Below are 13,140 nucleotides of genomic sequence, written 5' to 3'. Positions count from 1 at the left end.
AGAAAGCCCAAAGAAAGCTTCCAAGTCCTGTTGTTGCCTTTCTTCCTTTTGATCCTCTCTCCCCATAGAGTGGCTTTTTTTTGAAAGCATACTTTTCCAAGTTGTTACATTAACAAATTTGCACTGATTTCTTTGTCCTTGTCATCTAAAGACCACCTTGTTGGCGGTTGGTGAACTTTTCCTTCACGCCAGGCCTGCTGCACTGTCTAATGTCACAAGTGTCTGCTCACATTAGCTCCCAGAGACTGGAGCAGATCCTGCATGGGGCCTTTCCAGCAAGTTGATTTGACAGAATGAGTCCCCATGCTAGCTCGTGGCACTTATCAGTTAGTCAGCCTTCCTTGGGGAGGAGAATTTAGAGTGCACCATATTCAGTTTCCAAATCAACGGCTGTCCCCTCAGGAAGCTGTGTGTTGCATTATTAAAAGAGATGCCTTTGACCACAGCGCCATACTTAAACATTCATCCACATTAAAAAAAAAAAACAAGGTAGAGTCGGGGGACAGCAAAACAACACATCACCCCCTTCCCTGTGTTAACTCCTTCTCCCCAGGTTTCGGGTCTCCCTCACTGAACAGTCCTATAACCTTTATTGGTGAGCATGAACACTTGTTATTTTTTGGTGAGCCTTGCCTTTATTTTAAAAGGGGTGCTTTTACATTACTTGGAATGGCTGTGAAACCTTCCCCTAAATTGTAAGATCTTGGAGCTGAGATCTCTCTATTCCCAACATCTGCTTTTCACTGAGCTCCCGTAGCAAAGTCAAATCCAAAAGTCTAGCCGTCAGAAACAGCAATGACTTTGGTTTATCTGTTACCTGCCTTTCCCGGGAGTTCAAATGAAATGCAAGAATTAGTTCTGAGTTGAAAATGAACAGATCTGAAGCTCACACTTTAATTATTACAACTTTGCATATTTCTAATTTAAAAAAAAAAAAGTTTATATCCAGTTTATCTTTATCTTTCCAGAGGAGGAATTGACAAGATTGGTGGAGAAAAGGAGGGGTCCTTTTTAAAACTTCATGTTGATATAAATATGAAAATGGATTAAACTCTGCTTCCAATTTCCAAACATGTGTACTTCAATGAATATTAAATGGCAGGCCCCTATCACCATCCTGACTTATTTACTCACCAGAGTTTTTATCAAAAAGGGACTGGAATTGCCTGTGGAACATGAAAGTCTCCTGTAATTGAGTTTAGAGTGGTAAATCCACTAAACAGGCCACGGCCCCAGAGACACCCCGAAACCCACCTGTCAGCTGGTGTTAGATCACAGCGCAAACAAGGCATGGCTGCCAGCTCCTGCTAAACACTGCTGTGGCCCAAAACAAAACAAAAAAAAAGAGAGAGAGAGAGAGAGAGAAGTTACGCCCCAGGGGATGAGGAAGGGCTGGGGGCAAATTGTGGGGGTTGGGAGGGCAGGCGAGAAACTCTCATCTAACAGCTGCCCAATGTCAGCTGGAATCATGATCTGAAACTCAGCTCAGGAGGGGCACTGGCTAGGGCCTCGTTCGGTAAGGTGTCATTTCTTTATCCTAACGTCCATTAGGTAGGAGCGTAATGGAGTGGACAAGAAGCTTTTTCATCGTGGTTGAGCCGTGGAAATCAGAGCTCAGAGAGTTTCAGTGAGAATAAAGGTTTAACTGGCTTAAGACTGGTACAGAAAGGTCCACATCTGGAATGGAGGAAAATGTCCGACTAAGACATGTTAAACCAGACAGGGATGGGAATAGGAACAATGCAAGCTGGAGAACCATAATTCATCCGATAAACATTGATTAATTGTTTACTAGTGCCGATTGCTCAGTGTATAAAGATGAATAAGACATAGTCCTTGCCCTGAAGGAAAATGTATAATGTGCTTGGGGAAACACACAGACAAGTCAGCTATTGCAGTACAGTGCATCAAGGGCTTTGGGAGCAAAAGTATGTGCCTAAAATAATAAGTTAGGGACAGGCCTATCAAGGGAGAAAGAGAAATCAAACGATCAAGGGCTTTATCAGCCTGGCTAATCAGTCTGAAGTTTATCCTGAAAGCCATGGGGAACAATGGAAGGATTTTAAGCAGAGGAGTGATGTGGTCAGGTTTGTGTTTTAGAAAGACCAGTTTACCTATTGTGCATAGCATGAATTAGAAGGGGCAAGGCTGGAAACAGGAAGGCCAAGTGGAAGGCAATTACAGGAGTCTTTGAGAGAGGGGGTGATGGCCCAAACCAAGGAAGTCACAGTGGAGATGGAGAAGAAGGGACAGAATGAGAAATATTATAGAAAAGAATCAGCAGGGCTTGGAAGGCAATTGAAAGTGGGAAAAAGAAGGGGAGGGGTCCCTGGGTGGCTCAGTCGGTTAAGCGTCTGCCTTCAGCTCAGGTCATGATCTCAGGGTCCTGGGATCAAGCTCCTTGCCGGGCTCCCTGCTCAGTGGGGAGTCTGCTTCTCCCTCTCCGTCTGCCTCTCTCCCCACTCATGCTCTCTATCTCTCTCTCAAATAAATAAAATCTTAAAAAAAAAAGAAAGAAAGAAAGAAAGTGGGAAAGGAGGGAGGAATTCAGAGTGGCTCTAAGGCTTCTGGCTTGGGTGTAGGGTTGCTGGATTTAGCAGATAAAAATATATGCAATATTTGGGACATATTGATACTAAAAAATGATTCCTTTTTTTATCTGAAATTCAAATTCAATATTTAACATTTAATTCAATATCCAGCAAACCGACCTGGGGAGCTGGGTAAGTGGTAGGGTATCTGTCAAGCTGGGGATTGGAGGAGGCACCGTTGGAAGCAGAGGCAAAGAACATGATGAGTTTACACTTATTTATATTGAGTTTGAGGTATCCAAGGGATGTAACTGGGTTCCGATTATCCCCCAATACCTTTCTGCCCTTCTGCAAGGATAGTGGTCGCTGGCACATGGCCCCCCACCTGATGATTTTACTTTCCAGCTTCCCTTGCAGAAAGTAACCATATGACCATACTCCGGCCTGTGGAATGTGAGAAGTGATGTGTGTCTTGCTCTTAGAAGGATTGGGCATAGGGGCTCAGTCGGATAAGCGCCCGACTCTTGGTTTTGACTCAGGTTATGATCTTAGGGTCCTGAAATAGAGCCCCGTTTCCAGCTCCGCGCTCAGCGGGGAGTCTGCTTTTCTCCCTCTCTCTCCCCTTCTCCCTCTGCCCCTTTCCTGTCTTATGCATGCGCTCTCTCTTTCTCTCTCTCTCTCTCTAATAAATAAATAAATAAATAAATAAAAGAAGGATTGGGCATGAACCTCTCCTGCCTCTTTTCCCCTTTCCACTGGCCGAAAGATCACCAGCACTGAAGGAGCCAACATGGGCTCAGAGATGAAAATGTTGAAGGTGGCCGTGCCCTGTCACTTGCCCTGGGCAGTCTACCTCTGAATTTTTCCAGGAGGGAGAAATAAGCTTAGTCTGTACCTTAACTACAATACAACATCCAAGAGGAAATGTTCAGGGGCGCCTGGTGGCTCAGTCGTTAAGCGTCTGCCTTCGGCTCAGGTCATGATCCCGGGGTCCTGGGATCAAGCCCCACATCGGGCTCCCTGCTCGGCGGGAAGCCTGCTTCTCCCTCCCTCACTCCCCCTGCTTGTGTTCCCTCTCTCACTGTGTCTCTCTCTGTCAAATAAATAAATAAAATATTTTTTTAAAAAAAGGAGGAAATGCTCAATAGCAGTTGAACATAGAAGCCTGCAGCTGGAGAAAGAGGCAAGAGCTAGAGACCCGAGAATTGGGAGTGGTTAGCAGACACGCACTGAATGAGGCTTTCGTTTAGACGAGGTCTCTTAGAGGGAATGTATGGTGAGAAGAATGAAGCACGACAAAGTCCAGTGCTGTCTTTTTTCTATGGACGCTTTTTTTGGGGGGGAGACACAACTTTAAACTTACCCTCGGGTTAATCGAGATGTTCCTGTAGTAGTAGGATGGATGTTTGAGAGTTTGGTTTTCATTTGCCAAGCCTTCTGCCTCTGTATGCCACGTGTTAATGTTCGGTGCTACTGAGTTCATTCGTTTGTCTTTGGATTTCTATTTCAGCAGTGTCTGGGAAGCAGGTGTGTTCCGGTGCCCTGGGGGCATGCGGGCATTTGTGCAGGGGGCTGGCTGTGCTGGGGTCTCTGCTAGGGTCAGTTTCCATGTGTGTAGTCAGTTTCCATGGGTGTGTTGGCACACATGTGCATCTGCTCCTCTCTGTCCTGACTTGTCGATGTGTGCCCTGAGGATGTCCTTGTGTGTGTGTCTGTGACAGATGCTGCTTATTTCGGCTTAGTTAGTAGCCAATTCCCAGCACTGCCAAGAAGTAGTAGCCTTTTAGATTCTTCTCACATAGAAGTCTATTTTGTCCCAATTCTGTCCATTTTGGAGTAGCTTTTAAAAGATCATTTCAGGGGTGCCTGTGTGGGTCAGTCGTTAAGCGTCTGCCTTCGGCTCAGGTCATGATCCCAGCGTCCTGGGATCGAGCCCCGCATCGGGCTCCCTGCTCAGCGGGAAGCCTGCTTCTCCCTCTCCCACTCCCCCTGCTTGTGTTCTCTCTCTCGCTGTGTCTCTCTCTCTGTCAAAATAAATAGATAAAATCTTTTTTAAAAAGTTATTTTATTTTTTTAAAGATTTTATTTATTCACTTGAGAGAGAGAGAGTGAGTGAGAGAGAGCATGAGTGGGGGAGGGGCGGGTGGCAGAGGCAGAGGGAGAAGCAGATTCCCCGCTGAGCAGGGAGCCCCATACGGGGCTCGATTGAAGGACCGTGGGATCACAACCCGAGCTGAAGGCAGATGCTTAACCAGCTGAGCCACCCAGGTGCCCTTAGACTTTATTTTTTAGATCAGTCTTCAGGTTTGCAACAAAATAGGTAGGAAGATACAGAGATTTCCCATATACTTCCTGCTTTGACAGGTGCGTAGCCTCCCCCAGCAGAGTGGTACTCTTGTTACAACTGATCAGTCTACATTGATACATCATTATCACTCAAAGTCCATAGTTTACATTAGGATTCATTCTTGGTTTTATACATTCTGTGGGTTTGGGCAAACGTATAATGACATGTATCCATTATGATAGTATCATAGACTAACTCTACCATTTTGCATTTGGTTTTGTCGGTGTTCTGGATTTTGGCCATTCTAATAGGTATATGGTGCTATCTATCTCATTGCTGTTTTCAGTTATCTTTTCAAATCCAAAATGCCTGAAGGAACAGTCTCCCAAACTTGCCAAGGGCATTCCTTGCTTCTTCCATCTGAGTCTACTTGTTCTCCCCAGACCCAGACTGAGGCTATATTTTACATAATATGATACAAACTGGGATCTGCATGGGTGTCAGGGGCACCACACTGTGTGTGTGTTTATGGTAATTTCTAAACATACTCAAAATTGGAATAAAAGGACCTCCCTATATCCATCACCCAGCTTCAATAATTATCAACATTTTGCCATCCTTATTTCATCTGTCTTTCCCTTTTTTCCTGCTTGCGTATTTTTTTTTTTTTTAAAGATTTTTTTTTTATTTATTTATTTGAGAGAGAGAGAGAGAGTGAGAGAGAGCGCAAGAGGGGGTAGGGTTAGAGGGAGAAGCAGACTCCCCGCCGAGCAGGGAGCCCGATGTGGGACTCGATCCCGGGACTCCGGGATCATGACCTGAGCCGAAGGCAGTCGCTTAACCAACTGAGCCACCCAGGCGCCCCCTGCTTGCGTATTTTAAGCAAATATTAGATAGCTTGTCTTTTCACCTGAAAATTTCAGTTTGTATCTCTAATTTTTTTAAGATTTTATTAATTTATCGGAGAGAGAGTAAGCCAGAGAGAGAGCACAAGCTGGAAGAGAGCAGAGAGAAAAGGAGAAGTGGACTCCCCATTGAGCAGGGAGCCCGATGTGGGGCTCAATGCGGGGCTCTATCCCAGGACCCTGGGACCATGACCTGAGTCAAAGGCAGATGCTTAATCGTCTGAGCCACCCAGATGCCCCTGTATCTCTAATTGATAAGACTTTTTTAGGGGCGCCTGGGTGGCTCAGGCATTAAGCATCTGCCTTCGGCTCAGGTCGTGATCCCAGGGTCCTGGGATCGAGCCCCACATCGGGCTCCCTGCTCCGCGGGGAGGCCTGCTTCTCCCTCTCCTACTCCCCCTGCTTGTGTTCCCTCTCTCGCTATGTCTCTCTCTGTCAAATAAATAAATAAAATCTTTAAAAAAAAAAAAAAAAAAGACTTTTTTACATCCCGCAATGTCATTTACCTAACAAAATTAATAATAATTCCTCAAAATCATCTAAACCCAGTCCATATTCAAATTTCTTAATTATCTCAGACACCTTTTTTACAGTTGGCTTTTTCAAAATCCACATGTTGCATATGGTTGTGTCTCTTAGTTTCTTTTGTTCTGAGGCAGTCCATCCTGGCCATTGATTTGGGGAGGAGCCTGCTCATTTGTCCTGTATAATGTCTGTGTTCTGTATTTGATTATTTTCTTGTGGAGTCAGATAAAATGTTCCTCTGTCCTCCATATTCCCGGTAAACTGATAGTTATATTTAGGGCCTCGATTAGATTCAAGATCAATATTTTTAGGCACCCATACTTCATAGGGTGGTGCTTTTACTGTGAGACCTACAATATCTTGATGTTTCACACTTAATGTTGCCAAAATCGATCATTAGGTTTAGGTAGTGTCAGCCCGCAGAGTTCCCCATTAACCTTCACCCGATGATTTTAGCATTCATTGATGATTGCTACCTAGGTCCATTATTTCATTTGGAATATTAGTAATTTTTGAAAACTTTGTTATTCTTTCTGTGATTATGAGCTGGGACTCTTCCGGCTCAGCAGACTGCTAATCAAGGGAATAATGGAGTTGCTAGACACTCAAGGCCAAGTGAGGGCCCTGTTTTCCTGACCTTGTTCCATATTAAAAAAAATTAGTTCACCTTCCTCAACACCTGATGGTCTAGCTTAAATTCCAGGCTTGGTCCAACTGAAGTGACCCTTTGTACTCAGATAATGTTGAAGTTAGCAAGGGTCCTAGGAGAGGGGTCTGCCTTTTGCTTCAGGAAAAGAGGGCTCTAAGTGTTGCAGGAGGAGTCTTTTCCTAAGACACAAGGAGCTTAGAGCTGCTCAGGAAGTTTGCTGATTTGGGGAGGACTTTCTTTAGCCTTTCCCACCTCAGTCAGGCTCAGTCTGGGACTCTGAGGCTCCTGCTTTTCAGGGAAGCAGCAACCATTCAACCAATGATCCCAATGACCACATAGCCGAGACTCTGATGCTTTAGCTTTCTGGCACATCCCTCTCTGTCCTCAGATGGACTCCAGGCCCTTTGCCACCCCGGCTTGGGCACTGAGCTCCACACTCCTTTGAGAAACAAGAACACAGCTGACGTCCTGCCTAGTGTCCCTCCATTAGCCCTTTCCTGGATCTGAAGTCTTCTGAAGAAAGCCCCATGACAAACAAGACCCAATCTCTGGGTTCAATACTCAGTTCTGAGGGACCAGCACTTGAGGGAAGACTGGGCTCTGTCATCTGTCAGGCTGTATGGATGACTCCCTGCTCAGCAGCTGACTAAATCAAAGAAACCGTTCTTCCTTTCTTACAAAAACATGGGCCTGCATGGAAAAAGCTGCACCAGCACTCATTTCGGAGGGAAGGGGGGGAGATGTATTTTAAATTTTCCCTAAAGATGTGCTTTAGTCGGATTCCATGGTACACATTATTGGCTTTAAAATAATGAGACTTTTGGGCACCTGGGTGGCTCAGTCGGTTAAGCGGCTGCCTTTGGCTCAGGTCATGATCCCGGGGTTCTGGGATCGAGCCCCGCATCGGGCTCCGTGCTCAGCGGGAAGCCTGCTTCTCCCTCTCCCACTCCCCCTGCTTGTGTTCCCTCTCTCGCTGTCTCTCTCTCTGTCAAATAAATCAATTAAATAAATAAATAAATAATAAAATAATGAGACTTTTAATCTCAAGACATTCACTGAAAATGCATACATTCTTCAAAATAATCACTTGCCTTTAGATGGTTACAAACCCCAGAGGAAAATCTGTGTTATTTCTTTGTATTCCCATCAGTAACCGTTTGGCTTAGAGTGACTTTTAGCTGTTTCCAAAAAATCAAATCCACCCTGAAAGCAAAGTGGTGTGCCTTCATGGAGGGTGGCCAAAGCAGAAGCCGCAGGCTGAGCGCGGCCAGCAGGGCAAGGAGAGCTTGCTTGCCCCTGCGCCTCTCAGACTTGGACACTAGATGGCAGGCTTACCTTCAAGATAGAGGCGTCTGGTACCTTGTGGATTGATGTGTCTGGCACGGGCAGCCCTGCCTCTGTGTCCGGCTGCCACTCACACTCCAGTAGATCCCAGGGACCTGGTGGGCTCCCCAGGGTGGGTTTGACTCAGCTTTGGTGAGGAGCAAGGGGAAGAGGGGTCTGGTTTGGGAATGCCTGCCTGACTGCAGCTATAGTAGGCTCAGGGTCCGGGCTCACTGGATCCCAAACCTCCTGGCTTGTGGCTACAGTGACTCCACTACAGGGCCAGCCACGCCCCCCTCCTACCTGCCGGCCCTAGGTGCGGGGCTTAGAAACGTCTCCAGCTTCCCCTGGGCTGGCTCAAAGTGCGAGGTCCTTCAGACCTCCCAAACCCAGGGAGGTGATGCTTTTTGCAAGCTTCTCTCAAATAGAGGGTGCTGCTCTGAGTGTGGGAACTGCTGAGCGCCAGCAAGGAAATACACAAGCCTGTGCTGATCCTGGGCTGAGGTCTGTGGTTTCATTATTGTGCAAGCCTCATAGTATTCTTGACACTTCTTTTGGCTGCCCCTGCCCTCCTCCCATCCTGTTCAGGGTTTAGATATCAGTACACATAAATCCTCCTTTTGGGGGGCAAGAACCTTCATGGGTTTGCTTCTGGATTCCTGGTGTCTGGCACACCGTGAGGGCCTCAGTGGATGTTTGCTAAATGAAATGATTGAATGAATGAATGAATGTCGGGACTGAAAAATCATTTCGTTTAACCTAATTCTAAAAAGGATCCCAAATGGATGGGAATGTGTATTTTCTGGGATGCCCGCCTTTACCTTTACTCCTTCTTCCTCACCCCAGGTGAGATTCCACCCCAGGATCTGAATTTGGGTTATGCCTGAACCTTTCTTACATCTAGCGAAAACCTCCCACGCTGCAATTTGAGACAGTTCTTTTTGCTATGATCTCAGCACAAGTCGATGATGGGATTGGGAAAAAATATTGTTAGGGGATGAGTTGTGTCCCCCAAAACCATACATTGAAGGCCTACCCCCTAGTACCTCAGAATGTGGCTTCATTTGGAGATAGGATCTTTAAAGAGGTAATCAAGGCTGTTAGGGTGAGCCCTAATCCAATCTGACTGGTGTCCTTATTGGAAGGGGAGATTTGGACACACGGGGAGACACCAGGGATGTGTGCACAGAGGAACAACCATGTGAAGGGGCAGCAAAGAGGCCACCTGCGAGCCAAGGAGAGAGAGACTTCAGAGGAAACCAACTCTGCGGGCACCTTGATCTTGGACTTCCTGTCTCTGGAACCGTGAGCAAATAAATTTCTGTTATTTAATCCAGCCACTCAGTGGTATTTTGTTATGGCAGCCCTAGCAAATGATTACAAATATGATGATATGATAGGATAGGATTAAAATATAATAAACATGATACGATACGTAATGTTTTGCCCCTTTTGTCAGCATGTCCAGTGTCTAAAGAACTGTTGTCTAATTGATACGATGGCAGCTGAAGTGTCCACCTCTGGCCCCTGGCCCCTGGCCCTTGCCGGGTAGGTGGGAGGGAGAAAGAAAGAAAGGCCTCCTTAGAAAGGAGAGATGTCGACAGCTTTAGTCATGGTGTGGGCTGCCCTCCCAGGTCTTCTTTATTTTTTTATATTTTTTAAAGATTTTATTTATTTATTTATTTATTTATTTATTTATTTATTTAATAGAGAGAGAGAGCGCACACAGCAGGGGGAGTGACAAGCAGAGGGAGAGGGAGAAGCAGACTCCCCGCTGAGCAGGTAGCCCAATGCGGGGCTCGATCCCAGGACCCTGGGACCATGACCCCAGCAGAAGGCAGACACTGAACCAACTGAGCCACCCAGGCGCCCCTCCCAGGTCCTTTTTAGAAAAACCCATCATCCGCTGTGATGAAGAACAGGGTGATAGAGCCCTCGGGAGAGTGGGTTCCTGGGCACCACAAAAGCTAAGCTCCTCAAAGAGGTCAGCACGGCCTCAGCGGCCCAAAGGCTGACACATCAAGACAAATCAAGTCTGTCAGAGAGAGAAAGCAGCAGAAGAGGCTGCTTGTGGGCGATTAGATTAGACCAGAGAAGATTGAGTAAAGGCTCCCCACCTGGAGATGGAGGACATGGGAGGGAAGGAGGCAGGGCACGGGGCTGGCTGTGGAAGTGTCAATGAGAAGCTAAAACACTGAAGCAAAGTCAGCTCAGCAGACACAGAACACCTTGGGGTCAGAGACCATTGAAGGGGTAGCGGTGAAAAACAAGGCAGCTCCTCTCTCCTTCCAGAGTCACATTGACATGGTAGGATTTGGTCTTATGAGGACTGACTATAGGTAATTCACTCTGTAGAGTGGAAATTCTGGGTCACGTTATGGGTGGAGGGGCCGGGATGCATGGAGGAAGCTAAAACTGAGACTCAGCTCTCCTGGGCGTGTGGCCACAGGTGGTTGTGGCACAGGGAGGCCACGCCTTCCTTGCACTGCTGGAGACCTTCCCTCTCCTCCCGTAAATGCCAGTGTGAGTAGACATACTGGGGAGAAGAGAGACACCCCAATAGGAGTACACGTAGCGAGGAGACCATCACCCGTAGTGAGTGTCTCCTGCCTTGGCACAGACATACAAGAAGGGAAGTGGGGAAAGGGGCTTTTCCCTCTGCCCTAATTTCCAACTTAGTCTGGCTCAGATGAAGGAGCTAAGAATAAACCTTGGTCTCTTGGTCCTGGACTCAGGATTAGCCCCCGCCCCTTCCCTCCACCTACCCCCCTGTCTCACCACATTTCTCACTCCAAGGAGAGATGGCAGAGAATCTGGTCCTGCAGCTCCAACCGTGTGTCTGTGGGCAGCAGAGCTGGGTGGTTGCACTTCACTATTGGGAAACACTTGGGCCCCTAAGAAAGAAGAACAAACCACGAAAAGCTTAGATACCACCACTTAACACCCCATTTCCCTGATGAAGTTATCAAGACCCAAAATGGGAGAAAGGACCTGCCAAAGGTCACACGGGACTGCTCAGATCTTCTAGTAGGTATTACCCAATGTAGCCATGTAGGTCACTTCAAAACACATACCATAGAGTAATAGCTCAAATACAGCCTTTTTTTTTTTTTGGTCTATGTACCAATCTAGTCTATTTTTCAAAAGCCAATTCTTAAAGCACTTTAAATATCCCCTAACTACCTTATGTCAAAATTCTAACATGCACATGAAAATAAATAGAGACTGCTCCTATGTAACCGTGTCTAGGTGGATGGTCATTTCTAGGCCCTACGTTTTGTAAAGCACATCAACACAGAGCAACAAGCTAACTATGGTGGGAAGCTTCTGGAAACCAGGCCATACAGAGGAGACACTAGGGAAATTCAGCTTGTGGAAGAAAATACTGAAGAGAACCATGACAATGAGCTTCAGAAGGTGAAGGCTGAAGGTAGGAGAGTGTGAATCACATACATATTGTTCCTCAGGGCAAAACTAGGACCTAAACCTGCTAGAAGTCAGATTCAGATCAGAGGAAGAAAGAACTTTCCAGGTTAGATTTTCCTTTCTTCTCAGTCTTCTTGGGAGAGGGTTGTCTTAGCTTGGGCTTCTGTAACAAAATACCATAGACTGGATGGCTTAAACGACACACATTTCTCACAGTCCTGGAGATAGGAAGTCTGAGGTCAGGAAGCCAGCATGGTTGGGTTCTTGGTAAGGGCCTGCTTCCTGGTTTACAGATGGCCACCTTCTCCCTGTATCTTCACATGGCAGGGAGAGAGCGGGATCTCAAGTCTCTTACTCTTCTTATAAAGACATTAATTCCAGGAGTGCCTGGGTGGCTCAGTCGGTTGGGCGTCTGCCTTCGGCTCAGGTCATGATCCCAGGGTCCTGGGATCCAGCCCTGAAATCGGGCTCCCTGCTCAGCGGGGAGCCTGATTCTCCCTCTGCCTGCCGCTCCCCTGGCTTGTGCACTCTCTCTAATAAATAAATCTTTTTTTTTTTTTTAAAGGCATTAATTCCATCATGAAGTCCCACCCTCATGACCTAATCTAACCATAACTGCCTCCCAAAGGCCCCATCTCCAAATACCATCACATTGGGGATTTGGGTTTCCACATGTAAATTTGGGAAAGACACACTTATTCAGTCCATAGTAAGGGTTTTTGGTAACATACAACTGATTCACAAGAGAACGCCATTACCTTGTAGATGTTTCTCTCTGACAGACCCAGAATCTCCTCAGGGACCTCAAGGAACTGAGTGCTGTCTACACTGAATCCAGCGTTCAGCAGAGGGCAGAAGTATAGGAAAAACCCAAGGAGCCTGGGGGGGAGGACAAGAGAAGTGACAGAAGGGGCTCCTGAATGCCTGGGTGTTGTGGTGCCTCATTAGCAGTGGGAGCTAGTGGTTCAGCCTTAGCCGGGGGTGTGCAGGACATGGGTTCTCTGGCTACCATGAGATTATGGTGCTTCCTGTGTAGAGACCTGGGAGCCATTTTTCTGAGCACATAGAAGTAGAGCAAACTTACAGTTGTATTGTGGTTTGTTGTTGTTTTGTTTTGTTTCTGGGGTTTTTTTTTGGGGGGGGGGGGTTTTGTGCATCATGGTTACAGACCCAGCCATCAATATGACCATCTTTTTGAACCGTATGGTGGCAGTGGCACATTTAGTGCCCTTAGCCCTCTCCATTGGAATGGAGCAGAGAGGGACTCAATGTCCATAAAGGCAGGACCACTGTTGAAGAAACTCCCAGCTATTTGTACTCCGCCATTCTCTTCTTCTACCCATGTAAGCTCCCTGAAGCAGAACCATAGTTATGTAGGTTGTGCACTGCACAACTCCAGGAGGCCCCATTCCCAACCTGTGCAATTCTCACTGGCAGCTCTATGTGAAGTCAGAGACCACGGGGAAGTCAGAGACCACGGGGAGCCCAGGAGCC

General features: G+C 46.8%; 1 long non-coding RNA gene across 6 annotated transcripts in view; it reads left to right on the top strand.

Annotated features, from left to right (window-relative positions):
- LOC118523911 (uncharacterized) overlaps positions 1-9,674 on the top strand; it is a 43,676-nt gene extending 34,002 nt beyond the window's left edge. For 4 of the 6 annotated variants that reach the window (XR_013441846.1, XR_013441843.1, XR_013441842.1 and 1 more), the window contains one exon: positions 9,366-9,674. This is a non-coding gene — a long non-coding RNA (uncharacterized LOC118523911). The other 2 variants (XR_013441844.1, XR_013441845.1) reach the window with 2 other exon arrangements.
- Positions 9,675-13,140: the final 3,466 nt, after the last annotated feature.

This window comes from Halichoerus grypus, chromosome 10, assembly GCF_964656455.1.
Source record: "Halichoerus grypus chromosome 10, mHalGry1.hap1.1, whole genome shotgun sequence".
NCBI classification, from domain to species: Eukaryota; Metazoa; Chordata; class Mammalia; order Carnivora; family Phocidae; genus Halichoerus; species Halichoerus grypus.
The sequence above is the reverse complement of the archived record's forward strand: the minus strand, read 5'-3'. Positions and strand labels throughout refer to the sequence as shown.